Below are 24,475 nucleotides of genomic sequence, written 5' to 3'. Positions count from 1 at the left end.
ATTCTCAAATGTGTTCATATTTTCAGATGTAACCCTAGTTCTAACTTGACTACTTCAAACTAGGGAAACAAGTTCTTTCAGCAATCAAAAGAACACATTATAGTCCTTGTTACGTTATTCACAGACAAACAGACATAACACTCGTAAGTTACACTTCATCGAACACGCATTTAACGGTCAATTTATTCAGTGATGGAAAAGTTCGCGAAAATTCACTATGACTCGCGAATTTTTCCCATGGTGTACTTCGTGAAATATCGTGAACTTTTCCAACACTGGTTGGTAGTGCTACCGCCCATGGCGTGCATATTAAATTGCCTTGCGTTAGACGTTTATACACTATCGCCATCTATTGAGCGCACTGCCCATCACAGTGTGCTCAATAGATAGCGGTAGCACAGAAAAACAGACGAAAATCTTGCACGCTTTTCATCGCACACGCATTTAACGGTCAATTTCAATGTTTGTTAGTTGGTAGTGCCAGCGCCTTTGCCGCACAAAGTCAATTTCCTTGCGTATGACGTTTACACACTACCGCCATCTGTTTAGCTATCTGTGAAATCAAAATAAAAAAATCTATAGTTCTGTGGAGAGGGAGTTTTGATTTCCATAAGCTGTCTTTTTTTGTGTGGACATTTGTGGTTTGGTATGAGAGAGTTGGAGCTATTCTCATTTTTTTTTATTAATCACCCATTATAATAGCGGCGCCGGTGGCGTAGTGGTAAGCGTGATTACCTCTCACCCCAGTAGGCCTGGGTTCAATCCCAGGCGGGGCCGCCGGGATGTTCTGAGGCATAACATCTCCGATCATCATCTCTGAGGGAATTAAAGCCGTTGGTCCCCGGTTCATGAGTTGATGGGTCGGTAGGTAGGGTCCAGGTGTGGGAGCTGCCTTCCTGACGTCGGTAACATTGGTGCTTAGCACGGAAAACAAGATCGACGGAAAACAAATCAAGGATACGAAAACCGTTATAATGCACAATTATGAAACGGTTCATGCAAATCGGAGAAGTTTGAGTCTGAAATCCGATTTTTGACGTAGGACTACTGTGATTTCTATATGGGGGTACACTTTGGGAAATCTGAAAATGAAACATGTAACGAAATTATGAAAGATTTTTAACGTTAATAACTCAGCTGTCCCTGGACCAATTTCAATAACTTTATCACCAATCGATCAGAAATATTTCTACACATCGATTGCAATGCTTTTGTTTGTTGATTTTCAACAAGAAACTATTGAAAAAGTGGTAAATGTCAAGCATTGTCTAAAAGCGACGAAATAACTAACAAATCCACCAATTATGTACTTGCATATGCTGGTTCCCCATCAGAGAATCGTTTCTAGACGAAACATGTTGATGTAGCATTGCTGTTTCCCCAACACAGTCATCAGAGAGTCGTTAGTAGACGAAACAAGTCGAAGTGGCATTCTCGATCTTCGTGCGTGTGCAAATAGGGAGGATGCAATTGCGTAACATTTTGCACACTCATCGCCATATTCAGAACCACACGCCCCCAACGACCACACAAAATGCTCTCCAGAGTTGTAATCTTGTAACCAAACATGGAAGCAGGGGTGCAAGTGATTTTGATCGATTATCTTCATCGATTTTCTGTTTCGTTAATAACTCGACGGCAAACACATTCATTGATACGTTTATTGTTCTGGATGATAGAAGAACATGTGTTAAGCATCTTTCTGCTAAAGGCTAAGATTTACCAACTTCTTGAGAGAAGGAGTTTAACGAGAAAAACTAAACGGGAGAGGAGCTTTAGCTGGGTGGACACTGGCATTCTGCGGCTTTCCAACCTGTCGCAGACACCAGTTGTAACCGTCTATCGAATTCGCTAGAAGAGAAGTTTTCTAAAATGCCTGTAGCTCATGCGCCACTCTCGAGATCGAGAGACTACTGGTCGTGTTGAATCGCCCGACTATGCTCTAAAGAGCAAATATTGTGTCCTCAGGGGAGTCTTCGAACGGTTGATACTTACGCCGACAGAGCATTCTAAAATTTAACAAAAAATCACGGTCATACGCCGCTAAAGGTGTGAACGTACTTGGAGAACGAAAAGCGAGGTGAACGTAAACGAAAGTGAACCGAAGTGAACGGAAAGCTTTTACCTAGGGAATGGTTCGTAGCATAAATCAGAACAGAAGGTAATTTCATATGAATGAACTTAATTCATTTTAATTAATTTTTTTCTAATTCGGGCTGAACTATGTGTATGTGGCGTGTAAATGTTTTAGTGTAATGGCCATATTGATGACGTACATGCACAGGGTTTAAGCTGGCGTTGATTTCTCGCCAGGTACGGAAACGGTCGAGGGGTCCATCGAACCACAGCAATGTTTTGCTGACATTCCGGTGTAGGGTGGGTATTCACCAACCTCGGAGGGCTCGTATGCATCCAAGGAGGGCCGAACTAAAGGTGCGGAGGTGGCGCCGTCCAAAGAAACCCAGAAATCCCGCAAGAAGGCCAACGTGCCCCGCCGAATGACCCTCGCGAACTACCACTACTCGATCACTACGGGACGAAATGAAACCTTCCCTCAAGACCCCCAAGCACTCGGACGTTACCTTTAGATGATGGGAAACCAGCACTCCGTTTAACTACCGATCATGGCGGACCGAAATGAGCATACGAGCGAGGGCGGTCAACACGTGAGTGTGTGGTATCGTGACAGGAATCAAGCCTGTATATAAAGCGCTCGTTGGAAGAACGCTGCTTGTCCAACGCGAATCACTAATTTTAGTAACAATAATTTAAAAGAATTCAATGGCTAAAATTACCTTTGTTATTTTCAATAAACTGCCCAGAGCAGGAAAATTTTGCCTTCTTGGCTTGGCTCACCTTAATTGAAACTAAAACGGAGATCACTGATTGTAAGAAGAATGTTTCAATTAAACATCTGCTCTGCTATGAGCTTTAAGTGAACGAGAAGAATCCTAAATGCTACTAAAGACCTCGTTTTTTAGAGGAAATAGCCAATATCGACTGCTAATGACAACTGACATTTCTATCACATTCTAGAATGTTCGTTTTTGCACTAAAGCCATCTTCCATTTTATACGAAAAACAACATTATTCTATAAATTGGTTATTTATAGTTTGAAGTTGCATTGGAAAAGAGGCATTGAAATTTAAATATTATACCATTTTATAGCGATTCATTAAATAAACGAACCATGCTATAAATTCAATATATTGCTTTGGAGATGGTTCATATTTGGGTATACCTTTAATTGGAAACATATCCTAAACAAATAAACCGCATACATATGCAAAACTAATCGAAATAGATGGACAACGTTACACAGTTCAACCCCTGTCCTGTAGCAGACGGGCCGAGACTCTTGCGAGTGCCCAATCATTGAACCGAAGGATATGGGATTGTCCGGTCCGATTTGCTGATCCAGCTGCCTACACGCCATCATCATCTTCCAAAGGCTTGAACCCTGTACTACCATCGGTGTTTTTCAGGGCCCCCAAGATTTTCCAAAAGAGTTAAATTTCTAAAAATGCCCCAGCTAAAATTCATATCAAAAGGTTCTTTTCAAGGCAATCATAGTCGAACATAATAAGCAGAGAGAACCCCGCTCAAATTCCTATTCCTACAAAAAACAAAAGCTCCTGCTGCAGTTAACAAATAACATTTGTTATATAAGACCTACGTCACCATTGCATACAATCCCATAAGGCTGTCCCTTGTAGTTTCGTCCAAGGGACGGACAGATCTACTCTTAATTTCTTTTGTGCAGTGAGTAACTCGATGTAGCTTGAAATTTGATCAATATTAATCTGTTTTCATATTTTTATGGATAGGCATCTCATATTTGTCATGAAGTTTGTTTGCGAGCTTCGAAGCGCTTAAAGCGGAGTCGATGCCTGTGGTGGGATAGGAAGACGAATACGTGACCATCCGCAATAATGCAGATCATTCTCCAATGGAAGAGCTAAACCAGAATCATCGCATAAAGATGGTCAGTTTTATGTGGATGATCTATATGCTCGAGCCTATCTTCTTTCTTCTTCTTCTTCCTCGCATTTCAAGCTTATTACTTATCGTATATTAGCTTATTGCGTGCTCTCAACTTAGGGTTCTAGATGCAATTCTACAGTACCGTGCGGGACCGAAATCCGTACAGCACCGAAATCCGTACACCCTGTTGAATTTGTTTATTTATATGCATCATAACAATGTAAATATTATACATGAATACATATTCATGTTCATTCATGCATTAGCTTAATGTCTACGTCAACAATTAAGCAGAATGTCATGCAATTAAAATAAGAAAAATAAAAACCTTAACACGTGTCGGGCATTTCTGTCAATCGGTTGCGTTCTTAACAATTTTCTAAGAAAATCTCTCGGATTTACTTCAGTTTGTTAAGCGTATTTCAGTAATGTTTGCAAGTAGTTTCCTGAAGGTCGATCGAAAAGGTTAGTGTTTATCGTTTTATATCTCAATTCTAAGCAATGGATTGTTCATATGGTATTTATTTATCAAAATTAGTACTGTACGGATTTCGATCCATATATAACAGCTGATTCTAAATCCGTACACTTGTGCATCACTAATGACGATTCTACTTTATCCAATGTTTTTCAGCAGATCATGGAAACTAAATACACGCCGGAGGATTTGGAGAAGACTATGGCAATGATGCGTGCGGAGAAACCTTACCAAGAAACATCCAGGGATTTTGCCGTTCAATTCACCGCCATAAGAGATGCCGCATTGAATCGCTACTCTCTTATTTTATTCGTATTGTAAACGTTATATTATTAATATCTTTTAATGAAGAGCGTCAAGAACCAGCCAAAAAGTAAAACAACGCAGCTCCCCTACAGGATATCACCAACACGCATATACAAATTAGAGACCAAGCATAAATGACGTAGCATTTGAGGGGGGAGGTGAGGGTTTCAGAATTTGTGACCGGCCATGTATTGGATATAGCCAAATACGCAACGAGGGGGGGGGGGAGGGAGGAGTATAAAATTGATCAAAAATATGCTGTCATTTTTGGATGCTCCCTTACAGAGAGCAGACAGAAATGGGACAGAGAGCATTCCCAGCAGTAGCTACCAGCGAGGAATGACCGGAAATACACATGAAAGTAGTGCGGGCGAAAATTGATAAAGAGAACGCAAAGAAACAAAGGATTGAGGAACGACAAAAGAAAAAGGTTGAGCGAGAGAGGAAGAGGAGGAAGAAAAGGAAGAAGAGGAAAGAAAGTTCCCTAATAAACAAATACCATGAACGAACTATCCCACAAATGGTTTGGATGATACCCCGAACATGTCGTTAAGCTCTCTATTATGGTTATTTTTATTAGGGTTGGAAGCAAGAAAGCATTATAACTTGAAAAGGCAATGGTAACAATGGAGAAGAAGCAGAAGAAAGCTGTGGAAAAGAAGCAATGCAGGATCTGTATTTTTATGATTATTACTCTCTTGACGTATTAAATTAAATTAAGTTAAAGTCGTTATTTTACCAATTTTAATTTTCATGCACAAAACGAAAAACTAATCCTTGATGTCAGTTAATTGTCTTTTTTTGTTGGTTTCTAAGATGGTTGTATTTTTCTTTTACTTATCCGCCATTATAGGGCTACCATCTTAGGAACCGGTTAATTTATCGCTTGATGCCAGTGGGTTGGTGGAGTTTCAAAGTATGGCGCATCTTGCACGTTATCACATGTAAATTTCAAAAACCTCGAAGTTGTGATCGGAGGAAAACTCCAGTAAGAATATTTAAGCCAAAGCACTGGTATAGAATAAAATTTGGAAGAAATTAATCCTTAAACATGATATTAGTTAGCATAAAAATCCAGAACAGTTACCTTCTTAAATAAAAAGAATTCAGTTACCTCTCCTTTGAATCGATTGGAGCATCAATTAATCTAACGCTGATATCATTAGTTAAAAAAGTAAAAGTAAAATAAATGAACTTGAACTTTTGACGAATGATTCTTATGTAAAATCGTGCACTGAATTCAACAATGTAGTCGAAAAAAATGTCAGTAGGATAGTTTTTGAGATATAGCTAAAAAAGAAAATTCACTTTAAACAAGTTTGATTACTATAATACAAATATCTCCGGTTGTAATGAGATTATATCAATTATTTTAACGCTAAATTAGAGGTAAGAATTTTTTTCGTTCGATCAATTAAACATCAATTGTCAGTGAGATTGATGGTATTGTTGTTAGTTAATAGTTTGTTTTTTAAGTTTTCCTAAGAAAAATTGAATTTCTGCTAAGTTTTTAAGCAATCTAAATTAAAATGTTTATGGTGGTTCTACCATTACTCTCACGGAAAAATAGTGTGTTAAAATTTGATCACGTTTAATTTGGCGTTAAAATAATTAATATCACTTCATTGCAGCCAGAGATATTTGTGTTTTAGTTTTTTTTTAACGTGAGATTTCATTTTTTAGCTAGGGGAAGGAGGGGCATAGTGAACAGGCGGGGCATAGTGAGCATCCCGTACTTTGGCTCTGGATCTCCAACTGCATGAAACAAATCAACTGGTAGTAGGATCAATATCATTAAGATATTGATCCTACAGCCAACAAATTTGTTCTGAACGGCCGGAAGTCCAAGCTGGAGCACGCGCGATGCTCACTATGCCCCACCTGTTCACAATGCCTCTCTTACCCCTATATCTCCAAAACTATCCTACCGAGATTTTTTTGGACTACATTTTTGGATTCAGCGCATGATTTTACATGGGAAATGACCATCAGCGTACAAAGTTCAAATATGCTGTAAACTAGTGTATTTAAACGAATATAGCTGTTTTGGACTCTTAGCCAAGCAACTACAAAAAAAAATCCTGATTCAAGATAGCAACACGTTTTTTTTCATTGATTTGGATCGATTTACATTCATGTACGGATTTTGATTCATGACTGTACGGATTTTGATTCATCCTCAACACAGTGTACGGATTTCGATTCAAAACTGTACGGATTTTGATTCAATCGTAAAACGCTGTACGGATTTTGATTCAAGATATGTGCAATTTAAATCCTTTTTTCTAATAATTAAAGGTAATTTTAAGACCTGGTGTTTGCAAATATTGGAAAAATAAAAATAAATGTAAAGGAAAAAGATGTGATACAGAGCATAATGTGATAGCATTATTTAGTATTGACCGTTAATGATTATCTCGTGCTTAGGTGTACGGATTTCGGTCCCGCACGGTAATTAATTGAGAGCTTTCGATGCCTATACCATTTTTGGATTAGTATAATTGCGTGGCAAGTACAATCATACTCTATGCCCAGGGCAGTCGAGAAATTTTACAATCCGAAAAATTCTTAGACCGGGCCGGGAATCGAACGCAGCCACCTCCAGCGTGGTCTTGCTTTGAAGCTGCGCCTTAACCGACTGAGCTAAGGGAGGCTCTAGTCGATCTGCTGCTTATGAAAGAAAGCTTGCAAAGGGAATTTTTCGTTTCCCAATGGGCAAATCGATTAGATTGTCAACGAAGACATCGAAATGGATTTGAACGAATCTGCTGATCAAATTGAGTGCTGCATTCCTTGCTTTTTAAAAGTTCATTTGAAGGTTGGGGCAAGCTGAAAATTTTTCTTGTGAAAAAGGCGATGTCAAAAGTGAAGAATCAAATGACAGTGAAAGAGACACCGATAAAGACACTGCAACGTTAGTTCATCGAGGTGTGTCAAAACCAACACTGAAATTTATCTTGTTTAGAAGCTGTATTGGCCCTACATTTTATCGAGAAATGCTCATTGCTATTTTTCGAGGATGACGCTTTTTCATTTTTTTTTTTTATAGTTCACTTTTTAGTTCTCAAGTGCTCATTTTGATTGTTTAATGGCTCATTTTGATTCATTAATGGTACATTTTTAGATTTTTAGTTGGAAATTTCGCAATTATAGGGAAAATGTATTTAATGTTGGCCTATGGATCTAAGATTGGGCCCATCGCTAAAAATCTGCTATTTATCAATTTTATTTAGATTGGGACGTTACTGATGGATATTTTTGGTTGCTATTGAAAATTTAGTCGATTGCTGAATTTATGTATGGGCCCAAATTAGGAACACTTAGGCCGACATAACCTGCATTTCCCCTATATGGAACATTCAAGAGATTTCATGAAAAATTGTTTCATTTTGCTTCTCTCTAATCATTCACGAATTAACGAACGTTATCAAACAATCGAAGAGCCACGAATGAGCTTTACGCATATTACTGTTTGGCAGTGCTTGCTGCCAGCCGATGGCGAAGAATAGCTCTGCCAACATTGAAAAGAAGCCACACCGCTTCACCCAGATATTGACTTTGCAATGTCGAAAACCAAATTAAAATAATATTTCTGTGCGTTACGATAGCTTGGCCATAGATTTATTTAAAACTATTTATATGCTCATACTTATTATACTAAGATATAACTGAGTGAGTTTAAGTGAATTATCGTTTAAGATAATCACTGTTACAATAATGGTCTACAAACAAGATTGACGGCAAATAAATTATAAAAATAATAATAGGGTATACGTCCCTAACCTCGGTCTAATATGCAGCCATAGATTACGTTTTTAATCATAACTCATCAATTAATTTACCTGCAAACGATATTCTACTGCTAAATGGTATGCTTAGATATGCTTATCATGTCGTTTGCTATCAGGAACCGCAAAAAGTTGAAAAACTTACTTTTTTTAAGACAAAAACTCACCAGGGAAATGTATGTAATATCGGTCTATTGTCCCCAAATTGGGTCTATTTATGGATGCAACTTCGTCCTATCCTGTTTGATTCTCAAAAAAAACGCTCTTGGTAACGTTTTCTTATGTATTTTTTTTTTATCACTATCACTGTTAACTTAATACTCTTCATTCCTCAAAACATTTCTTAGAGAAAATTTTACGAAAACTACATTAAATCACTCAAGTTAAAAATTAAAAATTAAAAATTTCGCTTATCGTCTTTCGACCGCAGAATATCTAAATCAAAACATTGTGATGTTCATTATACAGATTTGGCAGAAAAAATCTCCCTTCCTGTTCGTTCCTTATCATCCAAATGCAAACCACATTGTTGACGTTACTCTTATTGCTATATGCTGTCAAATGAATTTCATGGGCCAAAGTTAGGAACATAGAAAAGAAATGTGTCCCTAAAGTTGGGTCCATGATTTACTTGTGAAAACGTTGTTAAACAATTAAAATAAACATAAAATATTCAAACAGTAACTGTGAGTTTTACGTCTAGTGTGTATTATCAGGTAATTCCATTCAATAAATGCCATAATCAGGCCATTTGATGATCGTCAGTGCAACCTTCCCATCTTAACCTTAGAAGTCATGGCGGCTAAAAACTCCGAACAGAGTGATATTCTCAACCAGTTTTATTACTTACGAGAGCTGAAAATGTATTGAAATGTTGTGATATAAATTGATTTGTGTGTGGTACACATTTATCAATCATCAGTGATCAATATTTTCCTTATTTTTTGTGTAATATTCCTTAATTAATTATTTATTTGCGTGATAGGCCGAATGAAAGGACTAGACCCACATTACATACCGTAACCCTAGTAATAACATTCCTGCCACAGGCATCAAATTTTTCGCTTTGGCCATCATAATAAAATTGCATTTCTTTATGAATTTCTTAGTTTGTTGAAGTTCATTTAATTCTATTTCATAAAATGTTTTAAAATGTAGATTGGACCCTCTCAGAGCCATACAAAACAACAATCTAAAAGATCAATGGATGTGTGGCTCTCAACCTATATATAGTGGGCTACATTTGACATTAGAAAATACATCTGAAGATTGGTTGTAAGCGTTACTTCCATTGTATGTTCTATGTTCAAATTTGTATGTTCTGTCATAGCCTTTCTGCAGGTTACGTTAAGTAAAAACACGATCGTTTGTTAAAGTAGATCTCATAGCTTAGTACCTTGTACCTGTCTTAAACAACCTTATATCCAGCAAGAAACACGCCTTTTGCTTTGAAACCGTGTTGCTTCTATTCGAGAAAAGAAACCTACCTTTTCTATGCATGGTATACGTCAGATCCTTTCACTGTGCCCTCATTTTTGCCTTCCGAATACCTACGTATAATAGTAAAGAAAGTCAGATAGATGAGACCAAAATGAATTAAATACGATAGTTCCATTACGGGTCATACACCTCCCTTTTCTGAATGTAACTTCAAGTTGCTGCAAGGAGGCACAGACCTCTTTCCTGGTTTTCACAACCCTCACCGCAGAATCCGTCATAAATTATTCATCGTAGCTCATTTACCTTCGGACGATTTTCTGGGCCAGCAATATGTGTTCATGTATGCATACACCCAGCCAATAGCCCAACCATATCTACTATGCAGCATGTTCACTCACATTCTCTCTGGGCTTCGAATTTATTCCTTTCATTGCCACAGGTTGCCCACGTTGAGTACCCAATGGTGACGGTAGTGATGGTAGTAGCTAGCTAAATGTTTACATTTTCCCATCTGGCACGAACTGCCAAAAGAAACCTGTTTGGAAAAGCGCTTCTCTAGCGCAGGGCTGAGAAACGAGACAAACGGGGACACGGAACATTAGAAAACCGTCCCAGTTCACGTCGATTCATTCCGATAACAGGTGACTTATGGCAGGATGGCTGCAGTGCATGAGGGCTTTTCGCATGGAGGTGAGGCATTTTTATTTTTCGAGATAAATCACAGTGCCATTACTCACGATCCGATGGTTGAAAAATTGAACTACCATTTCAGTAGGTATGCTAGTCTGAAGGGGAAGCAATGGTTGTTGGTAATGTTTACCTGAAAACATGAAATGGTAATTCACCGTGTGGGAAATTTAAAGCACTCTGAACGTGATTCTTATGCAGCCGTTTTGTGGTGATCAGAAATATGAGGAACAAAATTATAAAAAAGAGATGTAAAACTTACACCGCTCACTAGTGCCTCCCTGTCCGCAACATGCACTTTCAGGAATGAAAAACCTGCATAGGTCACACCTTCACATTTCCCCTTTCGCTACTAAACTGAATGTAATATCCATTAACAAACTTTTTGAAATTATGAGACAAATTCAACTCAATTTTGAGTTACTCTCATTGGTCGTGTACGGATTCCATAAGACCACGCTTTACAGTTGCAGCGTCAGTTATGAATCAGTTGTACCACGTTGCCATTAACCATGACATATACAAGCAAACAACGACAGGCACGGTGCAATGGTGAATCTTCACGTGCTTGTTGAGCATTAATGAAGCAATAAAGGTAAACCTTCTGCGGGATAGCGACATGTTTACAATAAGATTCCCTTTAAAATAGTGGTTGATGATCGAAAGTGCGGTTAAGATTGTTATTATTTATTAATCCTGCTTCCATGTACAGTAATGATTCACCTTAACGATCGCAATTTAAAGACAAGTATTACCTGAAGAAATCAACCGATATACCTCGTTATTGCTTGACTTTTTTAAATTTTAAACATTACAATAAGTATCAATAAATGCAGCTTGAGGACTACGGAACGTAACGCTTTTCTTAATGCAGTCTTTATCGAGCAAGAGTAATAACTTTCATCAAATATCGTCTTTAAGATATTGCAAACCCTCCCAAAGAAGCTCAAATTCATAGAATCATGTTAAGTAAACTTCTATACATCCAAATCCAGTAATACAAAGGTTGTATAAACAGTTATAGAACAACACACATGTACTTCTTGGGTCGTGCTTACATTGTTGTAGGTACATTACATAAACTCTGACATCACTGCGACCCTGCTCAGACAATTTCTTGATGCGAAGGATGCAAAGAAATGTTCAATAATTTCTCGTTTAATTGATTCAATCAACGCCCTTTTCCGCTACCAGCACCATTCTATAGGAACGACCATCAAGAATGCCTCTTCGTCATCTCGCTGAAAGCGTATATCTCTGGGAGTGCGAGTTGGTGCAAAAGTCAGGGAAGCTAATCTTTTTCCATAAATTTAGCACTTATTGACGCGCACGCCAACCTCTTTCCTTTCAACAGTGCCTTAAAACGGTGTTTTGTTTTTTCCTTAGCGCTCACTTTTCACTTACAACGAGCCCATTTATGACGATTTACGGTAATTGAGTGTACTTTGTTGCATAAATGAGGATAAGATACACAGTATACGGCTAAGGTGGTACGGAGCAATTTATGGACAGTCGATAAGGTAGCCACGTCTTACCGCGCAGCGTTGTATCTGCTGAAGGTAGTCACGAGCAAAGCACGAGGTTTATAAAATACAGGTCAATCGAACATGCGTGGTTTTAACAGTTGGAGGAAGCACCAATCTGCTGCAAAGGAATTTAACATTATACCTATGAACAATGCGAGCTTCAACGATCTGCTTCGTACAAACAGATAAAGATGGATTCCTCAATCAACAATGAGCAGTACGGTTCATCAACATTCAAGAAAACTCCGAAGGATGCCGGTCATCAACAAGATTGATTTTAGAGGAAAACCACGCATCCTTCATGAATTTTTGACACATACACATTGGGTTACGAACGACTGCGCTTTCCTTCCCAATCGATGAGTACTTTTTTCCATCGTCTAAAACTTCAAAATGAAGTGAAATACAATTAAGAGTCCATCCAGTAATTGAGCAATAATTTACCCCTCCCTCCTTTCGATACGTTTTTCTTATATCTTATGCATTGCTTGTCACTAGGGAAGTTTTGATATTATTTTCGATGCATTGAAATTGCGATAATTTTCTTTTGATATCCGATATTTACGTTTCAATATATTGCCAATATCAATACACTAGAATCTCTATTTACGAACCAAACCGGGGGTTCGTAAATCGAATTAGTGCGTAAAAAAATTCGTTATTTGGGATTATTGAAAACATTACCGCACAATGTTGGTATTTTTGGAATCGAAGTGAAATTTAGGAACCCAATATCCATGTTTGACGCCATTTTTAAATCTTAGATGGCGGCATCAGGTTATAATAAAAAAAAACTGTAAAATACTGTCAAATACCCAATTGTATTTTATAAGGACTGTTTCAATTTGAAACTAGAACAGAAACGCACCTTTCGCAATGCTGAGTTGCAGTTTCATTATTCCAGCACTATTTTGCACCAGATTTGCAACTACTCAACTATTCTGTTTTATTTCCGAGCGAGTTTGAAACACGAATGGAACACTGTTTCAAATTTCTTTGGATGTATTTTAAGATGTTTCGAAGAGCTTCACAAAAAAACTCTATGAACTTCATAGAGAACAGTAAAGTTTATGGAACTTGATGATTATAAAGGGTGTCCACGATGAAATTGCCACACTATGAAATTGCTCTAACTTTTTAACCGTTGGGTAGAATTTAATGAAAATTTGGGTGGATTTAGTTCATAGTGCATTATTTACATCCTGCAAGTTTTAAAGTCCTGTAATCAAAACTCGCGGAAATGGAGTCGAAAGAACAGCTCGTGCGTGATAAAATCTTGCGCATTCATCACGAGAACAAGGATCTCTCGCATCGTTCCATCGCCAAAACGTTGGGAATCGCGAATTCCACGGTGTCGCGAGTGATTAAGCGGTTCGAGGAACGGTTGACCACCGATCGGAAGCCCAGAAGTGAAGGAAAAAGTATTCCGTACAACACCAAAAATCACAACCGCGTAGTTGGGGCCTTCAACCGAAATCCGAACGCCTCCGTTAGGGATGTGGCTAAGAAGCTGCACCTAAGCCGAAGTTTTGTCCAGAAGGCCAAAACTAAGGCTGGGCTTCGAACGTTCAAGGTACAAAAGGCCCCTAATCGCGACGAGAAGCAGAACAAGTCCGCCAAAACCCGTGCCAGGAAGTTGTACCTCAACATGCTGACGAAAGTTGAATGCTGCATCATGGACGACGAAACATATGTGAAGGCCGACTTCAAACAGATCCCCGGCAACCTGTTTTTCACGGCCAAGGATAAGTTCAGCGTTCCGGAGCATGTCCGCACTCAGAAGATGTCCAAATTTGCGAAGAAATTTCTGGTTTGGCAAGCCATCTGCACGTGCGGGAAGCGGAGTGCACCTTTCGTGACCCAGGACTCGATGAACGGACAGGTGTACATAAAAGAGTGCCTCCAGAAGCGGCTGCTTCCTCTCCTGAAGGCCCACAACGTCCCAACAATCTTTGGCCTCATGCCACTACTCCACAATAAGGTCAATTTCGTGCCGAAAATGTTCAACCCTCCCAACACTCCGGAGCTCCGCCCCATCGAGAAGTACTGGGCGATTATGAAGCAGCACCTTCTTAAACGACCTAAGGTAGTGAAGACAGTCGAGGAACTGAAGAAAGTATGGGTTTACATGCAAAAAACGGTTGATTCACAGGTTGTGCAGAATCTTATGGCCGGGGTTAAGGCCAAGGTGCGGGCATTTGCGTATGGTCTGTAAATAAAATACGAGTAAAATGGTAAAATGAAGTTTAATAGTTATTTCTCAATCCCTGAAAATTTGATGGCAATCGGATGAAAACTCGAATTTTGCGAATCAATTTTGTGTGTGGCAATTTCATCGTGGACACCCTTTAAACATCTTTTAGAACTGTGCGTTGTGCTGATCGTGTTGCAGTTTTATTTTTGACAGTTTCAAATTATAGAATTGTCGAGTAGTTTAAAACAATTTTGAAACTTAGCATTGTGAACGGCATAATATGGGTATTTTTGGAATTGGAGTGACGTGTAGGAACTGTAAATCCATTTTTGACGCCATTTTGAAATCCAAGATGGTGGCTGCTGGTTACAGAAAAACAGGGAAATACTATAATGTATCTCACAATACACTGAACCTCAATTTACGAACCAAACCAGAGGTTCGTAAGTCGAATAAGAGCGAAAGAGCTCTGTATTTGATATTGACTAACACTCGACATTTTGTATAAATGCTTAAATAAATTTGTGTTCAAGGTTATACAAGAACTCCTTGGAGTAAAGATCTTGAGATCTACAATGTAATATGTGATCGACTGTTGTTTATGTATACGGTGGATAATATGGAACTAAAGGAGATTGTTTTGACTTTAAGCTGCATTAATACTAAAGTGGATTCTTTTTAAGTTGTTGTTGATTGATGTTAAAAGAATTAACGTTCAATGTTTTTGCTCTTTTTTTTTCTTTTTTTCTTTTCTTCTGGAATTAATCAACCTACTAAAGAAGAAAAACATTTACACTTCCAGAAATAAACAATGTTTGAGTTAGTTAGGGAAGGCTCCTTCATTGTCATTGGAATTATTCGATAGATCTGGAATTAGTTAACATATATAATTTCTATTATCTCCTCTTGTTAGCAAGCTGACCAAATTGGCTTCCAGCAGCCATTTAGAGCGCTTTACTTCACTGCAATGTCGGATTGTAAAAGTCTTCCACGCTGCCGGTACTTATAGTGTCTCGTCGGAGTCTGCTGTAGGTCTGCTTGACATATTACTTTTTAAAAACGGATATCATTTCCTGGTCCAAGTGATGAATAAAGGATGTCGTGTTCGGTGGAAGAATCAAAATCTGTACATCCGCGTGTTCAATTCTGAAGGCGTTATCCAAAACGAAAAGAAATTTAAATTTCAACCCTTTTTGCAATAAATACTCTTTGGCATCAGGAATGACGCAATCTTCAAACTTGGATTTCCAAATGGCGTCAGACATAGGTTTCCGACCCCTACACGTCACCCCGATTCCAAAAATACGCATATTGTGGGGTATTTCACAGTTTCCCAAAATCACAAAAATAAACTCATTATTTGGAATTTACTTCGTTAAAAAAAACTCGTTATTTAGGATTTACTCCGTAAAAAGTGGGACGTAAACTGAATACTGCGTAAAAGAAGCAGGTTTCAGTGTATTATGATTTCGATATTTCTAAATATAGAATACATTAATTACATCATTCTAGCAGTTTAAAATGTCATTTACTATCACTCGGACTCCATCAAATATGATGCTTTTAATTTTGTTTTTCTTGTACATGAAGATCAGCAAATGCCAATTAGTAGTTTCCTGGTTTTAACCCTTTTTTTCACGGTTGTCCGATGTATGTACCATTAAATTGAGCATAAAACCGAATGTTATTGAGCCGGAGGGGCACTAGGTTCAATAAGTAATTATTTCGACATTAGCATATTTCCTGGATTTTGAATTTATTTTAGCGTCCGTAATTTTCAAAATGTGTCTATGTTTTAGTTATCTACGCTGTCATTTGCTTTGCTTATTGACTTCCGATAAAAAAACGATTAATATCTGCTAAAATTAACAAGAACCACTTCAATTTTCTGAAGACGAGTTATCCAACAACCTGCTGGGACTAGTGAAATATAAACGATGGATCAGTGTTCACTCGGCTGTCGACAGAAGCAGACCACTCTCAATGTGTGTCACGCGATCGTCTGTTTACTCGGCAGCAACCATTGTGTGGTCCTCCTCATTGTTCTTCGTCAGCAGTTCTTTCGGTCAATGCGTCGTCAACTTTGGAAAGCAACCGTTTCGTGATGAGTGTGTGAGTGCTGACCACGTTTTGCGTCCATTGGTGCAATGGAAGCGCTCTGACCCCCGTTGGCGAATCTGCCATACAATGAAACCACTGAAAGAGGCTCCTGTTCTGGTGGAGGAGGCTTATTGGATAGCGGAAGATAAAATGTTTATTGTGTTGTACCTTTTGACTATAGTTTTAAGAAGTATTGTATAGTGAACAAGAATCCTCGGCTCTGTAAAGTTAATTCGGTTTAGCCTTATCAAATAAATTAATAATAATAATAACTTGGGTAAGCTGAGGGATGTCGCTTGTGAAGGCTGTCATGACGACAGAAACATTGAAAACCTGGTCATAAAGAAATGTATAAATACAGCCCATTCGGTTCACTACGTTCCAAGCACGATGATTTTAGCAAAGTGAGTATAGATGCGACTGTTCTAATACAGCTTTCATTCGTTCGTGCGTGCACTTTTGCCAATACACTTCAGATTCAGATCTGAACGTACGGTAGCAATCGGTAGTAAAACACACAAAGCAACAGTCAATTCAGGTATAAACCAACTGTCGCGAGAAGGCTGTACTATTTGGAAGCCTGGACATGGATTTTCGGTCTCTAAATGTCACCACGATCCAAAAATACCCTTATTGTGGAGTCTTTACAGTATTTCCCAGTGTTTCTGTAACCGGATGAGGCCATCTTAAATATCAAAATGGCGTCAGACATGGATTTCCGACCCCTACACGTCACCCGGATTCCAAAAATACCCATATTGTGGAGTATTCCACAGTATTTCCCTGTTTCACAAAATCGCAGAAATAAACTCGTTATTTGGGATTTACTCCGTAAAAAGTGGGAAGTAAACTGAATACTGCGTAAAAGAAGACTTCGAAAACAGGTTTCAGTGTATTATGATTTCGATATTTCTAAATATAGAATGCATTAATTAAATCATTCTAGCAGTTCATTTACTATCACTCAAACTCGTCCATCAAAAATAATGCTTTTAGATTTTTTCTTGTACATGAAGACCAGCAAATGCCAACTAGTAATTTTCTGGTTTTTACCCTTTTTATTTACACGGTTGTCCGATGTACCATTCAATTGAGCATAAAACCGAATTTCATTGAGCCGGCGGAGCACTAGGTTCAATAAGTTATTATTTCGACAGTAGCTTTTTCCTGGATTTTGAATTTATTTTAACATAATCTCCAAAATGTGTCATTTGCTTTGCTCATTGACTTCCGATCAACAAAAAGGATTAATAGCTGCTAAAATTAACAAGAAGCACTTCAATTTTCTGAATACCAATTATCCAACTGGGATTAGTGAAATAGAAACGATAGATGAAGTTCAATCCAGAAGTGCTTTCTCTCTATTAGTTGGTTGGAGGCTTGACAAACGATTTGAAAATCGTATAAGTGGTATGAAGCCAGCGTTAACGGATAGTAAGAGAGCATATTTTAAACAACACTTGCTCTTAAATGACATCAGCTATCTCCAAAAATAATAAAAATCAATTTTGCTATAAATTCTAGTCAAAATTCTAGTACTACACCATGTTTGTTTTGATTCGCTATGAAAGTTTGACAGATAAAATGAGGGGTTAGTTGATTTTCCTATGTTTCGAGGGGTGAATCGATTAGCTTGGGACCGAAGATAGTACCAGAGCTGAGCCAAAAAGTTGAGCACGTTTATTCGGGACCTACTAGTCTTAGAGTTACCTCTATGGTAATACCGTGCTTTTACAGACTATAGGCTATTATCTTTGCTAATAGGGGAATTTACGGATTCTCGTCAATCTAAGCAGAATGCGCGCTTGAGCAATTTAACGTATATTACACATATGAAGATATAATTTGTTTACATGTATTTGCTGTTTGTCCTGATATTATGTGCAGAATGTTTCAAAGATTCTTGGAATTTACACTAAAACTAAACTTTTAATGACTACCCCCAAACATTGCTGAAGTTTTCTTTTCATTCATTTTAAAATTCGCATGAATTATCCTAAGATTTCCCATTGAAATTTATCTCTGAAATATCTTGCAATTCTTTTCAGAGAATATCTTGCAATTTTCTTGCATCTCTACGGAACTCTACTTACTTACTTACTTAAGTGTCCTGAGCGCCATCCCTGGCGCAAAGGGCCAACGTGAAAGATCTCCATCCTGGGCGATTGTTTGCTTTCGCCTTGACCTGGGCCCAGGTCAAATTCCGGTCGACTTGCTTAATCTCCTTGTTTAGGCTTCGCCGCCATGAGCCCCTGGGTCTGCCTCTGCTGCGATGTCCGGCTGGATTCCAATCCAGCGCTTGTTTGCAGATTTCATTTCCGCTCTTCCGTAGAGTGTGGCCAACCCACCTCCACTTACGTTCCCGAATTTCTGTCGATATCGGCTTCTGGTGACACCGTCGATGGAGCTCGGCATTCGAAATCCAGTTGTGAGGCCACCAAGCACGAATTATATACCGCAGGCATCGGTTGATGAACACCTGCAGCTTCTGTGTGATCTCCGCTGATACGCACCATGTTTCGCTAGCGTACAGCAGTACAGATTTCACGTTAGAGTTGAAAATTCGGATCTTCGTGCGGAGACTAATCTGATTTGACTTCCAGATGTTTCGTAAACTCGCAAAAGCAGCCCTTGCCTTCTTGATCCGTGCACCTATGTCACTCTTGGTTCCGCCGTCCGACGCTATCTGGCTGCCAAGATATTGGAAACTTTCAACCTTCTCCACTTCCTGACCAGCTACCGTAAAATTGGATGGATTTCCCGTGTTGATATCCAACGATTTAGTCTTGCTGACGTTGATGTTGAGACCTGCCGCTGAGGAGCGTTCGGCGAGATCGTCGAGCTTACTCTGCATGTCAGAACGCCGTTGTGATACTAAAGCAACGTCATCCGCCAAATCTAGGTCGTTTAGATGCTCCATTGTAATAGGCTGCCAGAGCAACCCACGGTTCGGCACACGGTCGATCGCACCAACCATTATCTCGTCGATTACGATGAGGAACAGTAGCGGTGATAGAATACATCCTTGCCTCACTCCAGCGACTACCCGAATAGGGTCAGATAGGGCTCCGTTGTGCAGCACCCTGCACGTGAAAGCCTCATACTGAGCTTCGATGAGGTTGACGATTTTATCCGGAACTCCCTTGCGCCTTAGGGCGCCCCACAGGTTTTCGTGGTTGAGTCGGTCGAAAGCTTTTTCGTAGTCAATGAAAACCAAGTAAAGGGACTCTTGGAATTCGTTGACCTGCTCCAAGATTATGCGGAGCGAGACAATATGGTCCACACAGGATCTTCCAGCACGGAATCCCGCCTGCTGCCGTCGGAGAGTCACGTCGATCTTCTCCTGTATCCGGTTGAGGATAACTTTGCATAGAACTTTGAGAACACAACACAGTAACATAATGCCACGCCAGTTATCGCATACAGTTGGGTCCCCCTTCTTTGGGACCTTCACTAAGACGCCCTGCATCCAGTCAGCCGGAAAAGTCGCGGTGTCCCAGATATTGCAGAATAGTTGATGCAACATTTGTGCAGATAGCATGGGGTCAGCTTTGAGCATCTCTGCTGATATGCGATCGACCCCGGGAGCCTTGTTGGATTTCATGGTTCGGATAGCAGCTTCGATCTCCGGTAGGGATGGCGCCTCAGAATTGACGCGAGTGATGCGTCGCACTCTTGGCGGTTCATGCCGAGATGTTGATGGCTGGTTGACCGACGAAACTTGTAGAAGCTGTTCGAAGTGTTCAAACCAGCGTTTCAGCTGATCAGTGGGGTCGGTGAGCAACTGACCAGTCGCGTCCTTCACTGGCATCCTAGGATTCATCCTTGCTCCACTCAGGCGTCGTGAGATATCGTAGAGGAGACGGATATCGCCTGTTGCTGCGGCTTTCTCACCTTCATCGGCTAGGGAGTCCACCCACGCTCGCTTATCCCGCCTACACGAGCGCTTCACTTCCTTCTCGAGAGCCGAATACAGTTGGCGGGCCTGGTTCTTCGCTCCTCTGGTTCTCGCCCGCTCTATCGCGGCTTTTGCATTTCTCCGCTCCTCTATCTTCCTCCAGGTGTCATCCGTGATCCACTCCTTTCTCTGAGCGCGCAGCTCGCCCAGGTTGTTTTCACTCGTTTCAGTAAAGGCATCCTTGATCGCCGTCCATTGCTCTTCTACGCTGCCACCATCAGGAATATCCGCAGCTCTGGTCTCCAGTTCCTCGACGAATGACCTTTTTACTGCTGGATCTTCCAATCGGCGTGTGTTGAATCGCCGTCCGAGCCGCTCCTCCCGCCGCTGGACCCGCGCGATACGAAGGCGGATCTCTCCAACGAGGAGATGGTGGTCAGACGCGATGTCGGCACTGCGTTTGTTCCGAACGTCAAGAAGGCTCCTTCTCCATTTTCGGCTGATGCAGATGTGGTCGATTTGATTTTCGGTATGTCCATCACGGGAAACCCACGTGACTTTGTGCACTGGTCGATGGGGGAAGAGCGAACCCCCGATCACCATGTCGTTATTGCCACAAAACTCTGCCAACAGCTCACCGTTTTCGCTCATTTCGCCAAGACCATGGCGCCCCATGACACGCTCATAATCCGTGTTGTCGGAGCCGATCTTCGCATTGAAGTCGCCGATGTAGATCTTGATGTCACCTCTCGGAATTTTATCCACGACTGCATTCAGTTGACTGTAAAAGTTCTCTTTGTCCTGTAACTCGGCAGCATCGGCAGCATACGGAACTCTACTGATAATTAGAATTGATTTTTTTCGAATGCCCTCTTTTCATAATTCCTGCATCGTCAACATTTGACTCTCTTCGTTACTCACTTACGAATTTACTTCAAGTGAACCTCTGAGGAAGCCTTCTTTTGAAATTTTAAGAGCACACATGTTAGCTCACACAATACATACTGTAATAAAATTGCTGCTTGCCCCGTAACGTGGGTAGATACCTTTTCGTGGTACGTTACGGGATGTAAGATCTACCACCGATTCCTAGCCTTGAATACTTCAAAGAAGGGGAACAGGAATTTTCAGTAATCAAACGAACATATCTTAGTCCTTGTTACTTTTTATGCCTTGTTGATAATGACAAGACTCGACTTAGTCCACCGAGGATGATCTTGAAACATGGAAAAAATGAGTTAGTTAGTCTTCATCCAAGTGATTCCTAATCTTCTATTCGTTGTTCCATAGTTTGAAGTGGTTAAGACTAGGGGTCAGATGCATGGTCATTATCGGTGTCATAGCTTGTTTTTGTTGTTAAGGAATCCAATTTTGACTGACAAAGGGGCGCGCCTTTGGAGGGTGCTCACACTCTTTGAAGGGTATAAATAGGGGGACCTTTCAATTAGAATCTTCATCATTTCTCAATAGTGATGGAGCAATACGACATGCACCAAACTTAGGACACGGGATATACTACAATACATCAAATTACTGGTCGCAGTGGTGTTATGTCCCGAACAGAGGAAAACAAAAATTGCTGCTTCCTGTTTGTTGCGTTGGGCGAATAATTGATTATCATTATTAATAAATTGTTGCTATATAGAGATTTTCAGAAAATCACCGATTTCTATACAAATGTTTCTTATTACTATCGATAATAAATAGTGAATTTCTCTATACATTCTGAAGTCGATCTTCCATCAACCAATGATGGCAGCTCGCCCTCAGGTGGTGAGTGCTGTAAGGAACAGTATGAAACACCTAATTTTTGGAAATTGTTCAATGCTTGAAACTTCTTTTGTTTCTCTTTATAAGTTTTTTGTTTATGACGGGGGGTCCATGAGTCTCATCGTCTCTCAGTGGTTGCCACACAAAGTCGAACTCCAGCCACACAAGTTGAATCTAGAACCGCGCTACCAACTGGTGACAACGCTCTGATAAGAGAACGAAACCCCACTTCCAAGCTCCTCTCTTAATCCTATCCTTCGACAATGTAACCCTCTAACCTCGGGTAAGCCGCAAGTATTCGGCAAAATTGATACTAGGCATACAATTAAGTGAATTTTGTTGCAAATAATGAACAATGAATTATCTGCTCCGTCAAGCTATTGCGATTGAGCCTTTCAAATAAATGAACTAGATAATAAATTGAGACTTTTAAATTTTATGGATTCTGCTGCTTTTGAAAAATTCCTAGAGTCAGAATTCTAGAGAAATAAAAACAATCCCCATAAAAAATCATCCCGATTTTCCCTTCGACTAAATCGGTTCACGTCGGAAAGATAGACCGACTATGAAACCGACGTTTTTATAAATTGTTGCATCGACTATTATAGGACTGCTTAAGAGGACACGGTCAGTCAGCACACGAAATCGGTAGTCGAAAACATAGGAAATCAGTCAACCAGAAGCGACCAAATCGAACGATTAGTAGGATTACAGAGTTGTAGCAGGGCTTCTATGAAACCAGACGAAATATACTGGCTGATCAGTTTATTAAATTGTTTCTACGATGGAAACAGATTAAGTCGACAAATAAATCAGCATACGAAATTGATGAAGCCAAACGAAATAGAGTAGTTAATCGGTTCATTCAGTTGTTTTACGATGGACAAGATTAAGTCAACTGTTAAATCGGCTTATAAAATTGATGAAACTTGATGAAATACACTAATTAATCGGGTAATTAAATTGTTTCTTCAAATAAAACATACTAAATCGACAGATATAATTGAATAATGCATTGGCAGACAACATTATTGATATAAAGTGAGCGTTAGATTTGAGATTTTTAAAGTTTTCTGTCTCGAATTCTTCATCTTACTCTTTTTCATGCACGGTGTCACTGCTGATTCTGTTAACATAGTAGAAACAGAAAAAAACACTGCCTTAGTACATTGTGAGTTTGATATTTTGTATATAAATTAAAAAATATTCTAGCACTCATAACCATGAGGACCTAACTAATATGACAGATTTTCTTCATTGATTTTATCTTTGAGGTATTACAAATAAGTTAGTCTTTTTTCCTCGCATTTTCCTGTACATTTTTCAATACAGTATGGTAAAAGGTTGTATTGGCTATCAAAAGCAAAAGCAAATGCACGGAGAATTGTTCCAAAGCAAGGAAATTTTCCGGAACTTTTGTGCTTTCTCATACAAACACCAAGTTCGTCAAAGTAACACAGCGGCAAAGCATTCCGTCCAATATCGCGCGCTGGTTTTTAAGCAACGACAAAAGAATACAAAAATGTAGAACGATAAATCATAATCGGATAAAATCACTTAAAAAAAGTTAAATTTAGACGCCTTCCGCATCTTTCTGATTACGATCGACCACCTATGTTTCTGACCTCCACTCGTTTTGCAAAAAATTGCATTTCCCGACCAGTAACTTTTCTCAAACCATTTCTAATCATCTGTCAGACCTAGATCCAGATCTAGCCTGAGTTCATAACCTCATTAGGATGCCCATTCAAAGAGCTCGTGATAAATGATGAAGGCTCCAGTTGATTGCAAATCTGCCAGCAACAACAGTAACGGTTTACAAATGAAAGCAGACGACGCAGATGAGTGAAGGAAAGAAGACTGACATCTCATCATATGATGTCAGTTTGCAAAAGGAAAGATAGCAATTCTATTCAGTGCATTGATCCTCAACCCCACGATGACGACGACGATGATGATGATGATGATGATGATGGTGAGAATATGAAAGACGAACGAACGCCCTGGAAAGTGAATATGCAGTTTTCTCAAGCGATGCGTCAACATAGCGGAGGAAATTCCTTGCATTTTTATGGCATGTTTTAATACTGCTGCAACGAGTTGATTGGAATCTCGTTCAATCAGCCCTGTTAACATTACGAAGCAGAAAACTTTTATATGAAATCGTTCACAAAGAACGCGCAATAATAAAAGACTGATTTGGCTTAGCTGTAGGCATATGTGAATTTTTATCTTCTACAATTGCACCTAGAACGCTAGAACACCATTTATGGTCAATAAACTTGTCTGTAGCCAAGGGAACG

At 39.6% G+C, this 24,475-nt stretch overlaps 1 protein-coding gene across 2 annotated transcripts in view; it reads left to right on the top strand.

Annotated features, from left to right (window-relative positions):
- Cad99C (cadherin-99C) overlaps positions 1-24,475 on the top strand; it is a 396,119-nt gene that overhangs the window by 276,455 nt on the left and 95,189 nt on the right. The gene's annotated exons all lie outside the window — the stretch shown is intronic.

The sequence above is a fragment of the Ochlerotatus camptorhynchus genome, unplaced genomic scaffold (assembly GCF_037179485.1).
Source record: "Ochlerotatus camptorhynchus isolate MF236.1 unplaced genomic scaffold, CSIRO-AGI_Acam_v1.1 ptg000251l, whole genome shotgun sequence".
Taxonomy (NCBI): Eukaryota; Metazoa; Arthropoda; class Insecta; order Diptera; family Culicidae; genus Ochlerotatus; species Ochlerotatus camptorhynchus.
Note: the sequence above shows the minus strand (reverse complement) of the source record. Positions and strands in the feature narration are given on the sequence as shown.